The 5,833-nt window shown below is 33.4% G+C and overlaps 1 pseudogene; it reads right to left on the bottom strand.

Annotated features, from left to right (window-relative positions):
- Nucleotides 1–1,410: 1,410 nt before the first annotated feature.
- On the bottom strand, nucleotides 1,411–5,035 carry LOC149562178 (F-box protein At2g27310-like; annotated as a pseudogene).
- Nucleotides 5,036–5,833: the final 798 nt, after the last annotated feature.

Below are 5,833 nucleotides of genomic sequence, written 5' to 3'. Positions count from 1 at the left end.
TAGTGGTGCAAGTGCATTAGTAGCTAAAAAGCACTATGCTTTTCTTCTTGATGGGCATTTGGGATACATTTGTAGCTTTTTATACTACACAAACAACCATAATTCTTAATATGTCACCTCTAAGCCTTTAGATGTGGATAGATGAAAATTGAGACAAGTGAATAGAATTTTACAAAATGTCAAATGTAATCCGAAGTATTAGTTCTAGTGACCTATATTCAACCTTTTATAACACTATTTAACTAATGACTAATTAATAGATCAAATGAATTATAATTAAGCTATTTGTCATGTGTTTCTCAAAATACACATTTTTCTTATGTCTCTGAAATTATGTGTCCTTGTGAGTAATTAAAAATATATTAAAACATTGAGGTTTTGTTTCTATTAGCATCTATAACATGCACTAAGTCGATCAGAAGCAATATATGTTGCACTTGAAAAGGGGAGATTTTTAAGGAATAGGTGTAAAAAGTGGTATATTTTGAAATGGTATTTCTTCTAAAGTTGATTTTGTTGCACAATTCTAAATGTAAATGACAAAGGGATAGTTATTGTAAAATAGAGGAATGAATTAAGTTATTCTATTTATCTTTTATGACAACCTACAAGTAGAATTTTTTTGTTCAAATTATTAAAATAAATTATTGCACGTGAATTTTTTTTTAAATACAAATTACCAACTAAAAATGATATAAAGATTATCCCCAAATTGTCATAGTTTGTCACAAACCTTCCAACATCGAGGTGGATTCCCCTTGCCTTTAGCCACCCCACTTTCCACTTTTGTAGTTATTAAAACAAATATGTAGGTATGGAAATATTATATTCTTTATAATTAATATTATTTTAAAAATATATCATTTTAATTAAATTCACAATATATATATATATATATAATTGTGTTGATTACCTTGTGTAGCACAGTTTTTCTTCTTATGTTCATTAACAAGCATAATGATTGTTTTATGGAACTTTTGAAATGAGAAAACAAATTTCCCTTGATGCAAGCCAATAGGGCCCATTTATACCTGATTTTGTTTTGTAACTAAGCGTGAGAAGGATTTTGAACTAGTTCAGATATGTTGGCCAAGGAGAAAAATGGATTCTGGCAATATTTAGTAGTAGATAGATATAGTTCACGTTTCCTTTCTAAGGTCAAATGAATAATTAGCATGCCATTAATCATGTGCTAAGATGAGATATATAGGGATGAAAGTTCACCAAGCGAAACTGGAAGTAGGGAACCTGTACAGGCCAATTTGCAATCACAGTGACCCAATAAATCGATCTAAGTGAATAAACAGTGTAATTATAATTGTACAAGGAATTGGGCTGATTTTTGCATTCTTGATTTTAACATATTTAGCATTTGAACCATAGCATCATTGGTTATCAGAAAAGAAAACCCTAAAATGAAGCGAATGCAATAATCCCAGTTAGAACAAAGAAAGCATCAAGGCGGCCTTCTTTCCTAATTTTCTCTTCCTTGAGTATCCTCTGTTCTTTCAAGTATTTTTCACAGGATTCCAAAATCTTATTTTGGTCCATACTCCTACAATATAGAGCTCTTTCTAGGATTAGCAGACTATTTCTCCCATTAAAACGAGCTCCCATGATATCTTCAATCTGCATGCTCAGCTCAGTTATCTTAACTTTGTATGATCAGTTTCTGGATATATTATATTGGGTCAGTTACATGATTGTAAAACAAAATAGGAAGTTATCAATGGAACAATTCAGTTACACGGGGGGATATCGTCGGCAGTTCAAATTTCTTAAAACAATTGTGTGATTTGGCTCTAAGTGGGGTGCCCAGAATCTTGCTCTAGGCATCAATCTTCCGTGACAAACTACATCAGACTATATTTAATAACTATCGGATTGGCATTTAGATCAGCAAATTGGAACGGGCCTGTCAGAGGACTCGAAAGAGGAATTCTTGGGGACATCATTGGAAGAAGGAAGAAGTCTGGAGTGCACAGAGGCAGAATTTAGTTACCAGCGAATTTGTCATGTTCTTTCCTTAATAGCTTAAATGTTCAAGTTGAAATTTTGGGTATTGCTTCAAGTTCATTGTAAACTATTTATTGGAATAGGGTACTGCTGTTACACGTCTTCTAGCCGTAATATCTTAGTCACAGTCTACTTTGATGAATTTGATTTAGAGACAGGAGGTACCATTTCTGTACTTCCCAACTTAGAACGGATGTGCATAGACAACGCTAGATATTCGGCACTGGTTATTTATGATTCCTTGTTTGCAGCAAGACTTCCATTAGTTTCTCTAACTACATTTTAATTTTATTATCAAAGACAAGGAAAAATAATTGGAGCTATATTTTTGGTTATTATGTTAGAAAATTGTATGTTAAATACTTAGTTTTCCCTATAGATGTAATGCAGCTGTGGGATAATGCCCTAATTCCTAAAATCTCAACATCTTGATCAATGGAAAAAAAAAAAACCTAAACCAAGATCATATAAATATGACCCGATTTTGCGACCTTACTCCTTTTCTTGAGTATTTTCTTCCACGCACTTCTGCCATGAAAAGTTTATTCATTTTTCGTAGAAAAGGCCATTGGTTGGTCAACTTTTATCTAATGCCATCAGGTTTTTATAATTGTAGATTTGTAAGAAGTTGTTTTTGGATCTGATTTTTGCATGAGTTTTATCTTAATAATATGGATTCAGCTTGCCTTTTTCTTTTCTTAGCAAAATCTGTAAATTTAACTATTAAGGAATTGATAAGTAGGAGATAATTTCCACAGCAAGTCAAATTGTGATATTGCTATTAGATTTTAGTTGTCTGATTTAAGGAGTTGTCTCACTTACAAAAATTTACCTTTTTTTTTTTAATGTCTTGGTGCATCGGATGTGACTGAGAAGTCTGATATAGCTTATTTGCTTTTGTTATAGTATTTAATTGTTGTTCACATTAGTACGTTAAATTGTGCCTTTCTGAATTGGATGTTCTCAAAGGGGGTTGGTTTGCATTTGATAGACACATATATAAAAAGCCTTGTTACTTAAACCCATATTCACAAAAGCTAATTCATAGGCTGTACTATAACAAGGCAGAAAAATTATGTCATCATAGGTTTTGCTGATGAATCCTTAATGACATACAAAATAATTCGGTTTGAGTATTGTTAGGACACCTTGAATAGGTTAATTGTCAAAACATAGTTGTCTTGAAATTCTATTCATTTTAATAACTTATGTTTTGGGGTCTATAAGTGGTTAAAAACATTGATTGTAAAATCATAAAGTGTACTTTGGGAAGCGATAACTAAGCAATGAACTAATTGACAATTGTTTAGTGATCATTACGATTGGTATTGTAATTTTCTAAAATTAACAATTTTTTATATTGTATAAGATTCCCCTCACTACAAATATTTCATTATGAAGAATGATTAGATGAGATAATTTTATTAGAGGAGTTAAATCTCTTTTTATATGAAACTGCTCAAGGGAAAATATACTTGCATTAACATCTTTCAAAATTATGTCCTACCAATGTGTAGATGGGTGTTGTATGTGAACTATTAGGAAAGGGTAGGAAATGAATATGATGTACTTATTTCCACTTTCATGTTTGGATAAAACTATGTAATGCATATGTGATTAACTTGATATAATTGTGGATATCAACAATCCAATCTTGTTCACTTTTGGGGATAACATGCTAGGCATATTAATTGATGCAAAAAGAGTTCCATTGTTAGCTTTGTGATTGGCTTAATATAAGCATATTTATAACATGTTTCAATAGAGAATTATTGGTAATCCTTGTATGTTGATGAGTATATGGAACTTAAGGTTGGTTAAACCATGTTAGGTTTTTTTTTTTTTTTTTAATGATGGAGATGAGATTGTAATGCTAAAGTGATAACTAAGAGAATGTTTCTTTGTTATCTTGTTGACCAATGAATGTTCTGACATTATTTGTGTAACACAGTTCTATTACTCTTCTAATTTTTACTTGTTTAGACTCTCTCGTTGCCGGGCTGGGTATCTTTCATGTCAGGAAAGATTTCGGGGAAGCTTAACAACTTCATGGTAGGGTGGTAAAGCACTCCTACAATATTCTCACCCTTGTGTTCTTAGACAGGTTCTGGAGCTCTTTTCAACTTGGTCATCATGGTTATGACACCTGGTATCTGATATTAGTAATCTGGTAATGAATTTACAGTTTCTTTTTAATTTGAGCATTTATGTATATGTATCATTTCTGTTAACGTTAATGATAGTTAATCAACTAAAGTTGACTGATCAATATTCAAAAGACTTTGACTCTCGTTGATTTTTTTGCATATTATGGAGATTGTTGATGTGGCATTTGTATTGCAGGGGCAGTTCTTACAAAAACATATGACAGAATCCTTATCAGATGACCAATGCTTTTGCCCAAACAAGGGAGTCCATCTTGAAAGATTAGCAACTTGCCCTATTTTCCTGTTTATCAATATCCAACTCAGCCTAATATTTTCCAACAAGTGCCCCAAAATTCACTGCCCTTGTTGATGTCCCCAAGCACAGTTGTGGGAAAATCATCAGGGCAAGTGTGACCCTCATCAAAGTTAATAAGATCAATCCTAAATGGGCAATTGCTGAACCACCCCTCAAAATCCCCTGGACAAGGGATGCCCCACAAAACTTTAGAAAAGACGAACTTGTTTTTGTATTTCACATCCACAAGACACATAAAATCAGATGGATTATTAGCATAACCCAGATTCTTCAACCCACTGAGCCTTGAATTTGATACAGGAGACTCAGACTGATCATAATCAATGAAAGGGAAGCAACTTGCATAGAAATTTTTGAACCTGCCCAATTGAGAAGAGATGAATTGTTTGGCATCTGTGTCCCCTGTGGAAGGCCAACGATTCGAACATGCCTCTTCCCAAAGACTCTCTTGCCTTGCACAAAACCAAAATTGGGAAGAAACACGTCCTACTTTTGCGAGTGTTCTGCCATCCGCACGGCCTAAGATATCTGAAATAAGATCACCGTTCAAACACATAGCGTCCCCCACACACACTGTTGATTTTGAAATCAAACAACATTCATGCCACATAAGCTATCACATTATTTTAAATAGTGACTAGTAAACCATGTTTCAAAAATAAATTGCTTGTCGAAAAATAACCTGGTTTAATGGTGTGAGTCAATTTTCGACTGGAGTGAACTCCAGAAGGAAAGCCTATCGGCTAATTAGTTGACCCAACAGTGTCTAGTGAATGGTTCATAAGGCACAACACTTGGTGAAGGTTTTACAAATGGGGTTGCAAGCTTTGGATTTAACCATGGAGGAAACTCCATAGTTAAGCGCGCTCAGGCTGGAGTAGTACTAGGATGGGTGACCTCCCAAGAAGTCCCGGTGCTTCACCCCTGTGAGCATCACCTAGATCCAATGAGTGCTAAGTGTTACATTTATTCTCATGAGAGATAGATTCATATTGAATCACTACTCATGAAATATGGGTCGATGAGTTTGACTCAAAAATCACACAGTTAAATCTTGATAGCAATATCACAACATTTGTCTTTTAATAAATAATTGTTGATTAATTATACAGACATCATTTTTACCCCCAATACCTCCATCAAAAAATCAATATGAATAATAAATATCTAATTAAAACATAGCATATAATAATATTAACCAATAGGCTTGAGATTTGAAGTTAAAATGATTTAGGAACATGTAGCTTACGTATGAGTCTTCTTCCAACTCAACTAACACTTGATCTTTGCATCATCCCCCTTCACCTTTTTCTATTGATTCTCTATTCTTGGATCCTCAATCTAAAAAAATTCT

The sequence above is a fragment of the Cupressus sempervirens genome, chromosome 4, assembly GCF_028749045.1.
Source record: "Cupressus sempervirens isolate cs-2001-9-10 chromosome 4, ASM2874904v1, whole genome shotgun sequence".
NCBI classification, from domain to species: domain Eukaryota; kingdom Viridiplantae; phylum Streptophyta; class Pinopsida; order Cupressales; family Cupressaceae; genus Cupressus; species Cupressus sempervirens.
The sequence above is the reverse complement of the archived record's forward strand: the minus strand, read 5'-3'. Positions and strand labels throughout refer to the sequence as shown.